Source organism: Penaeus monodon, chromosome 15 (genome assembly GCF_015228065.2).
Source record: "Penaeus monodon isolate SGIC_2016 chromosome 15, NSTDA_Pmon_1, whole genome shotgun sequence".
Lineage (NCBI taxonomy): Eukaryota > Metazoa > Arthropoda > Malacostraca > Decapoda > Penaeidae > Penaeus > Penaeus monodon.
Window position 1 is genome coordinate 38,949,259 of NC_051400.1, and position 435 is coordinate 38,949,693.

The 435-nt window shown below is 33.6% G+C and overlaps 1 protein-coding gene across 1 annotated transcript in view; it reads left to right on the forward strand.

Moving 5' to 3' along the window:
• The window catches only part of LOC119582025 (nesprin-1-like), a gene marked incomplete in the record, with an annotated part of 55,788 nt that overhangs the window by 55,153 nt on the left and 200 nt on the right, over window positions 1-435 (forward strand). Inside the window, 1 exon segment of the mRNA XM_037930234.1 lies at window positions 1-431.

Below are 435 nucleotides of genomic sequence, written 5' to 3' on the forward strand. Positions count from 1 at the left end.
ACATCCCTCTAGATCACAGTTAACTGCCGATGATGACTAAGGGTTTGTCTCGTGTTGGACTACCCTTCCCCCAAACTTATTTAGGTGTATAAATCTTTTATCAGTCATTTGTGATAAGTGTTAATGCTCCTCGCCCACTGTTGGAGCTCATCTGCTATAAGGTTTATGGTTTAGGCATATTTGATATTTGGAATTTGATCTTTTTTTAGGTATATTGTAATTCACGAGGATAGAAGTGATTATTTTCATCAAATGTACTTAGCAATGATTTTTAATTCTTACAAGGCTGAAATATGCTACCCTTCCTTTTTTAAATCTCCCTTTCCTCTCCCTCTTTCATCCTTTTCCTTGTAAATACTCCTTTTTCTTATGTTATTGTTTCTGTTACCTCTTATCCTTCTCCTTTTTTTATTTTTCCTTCTTTTTTTTTAATTT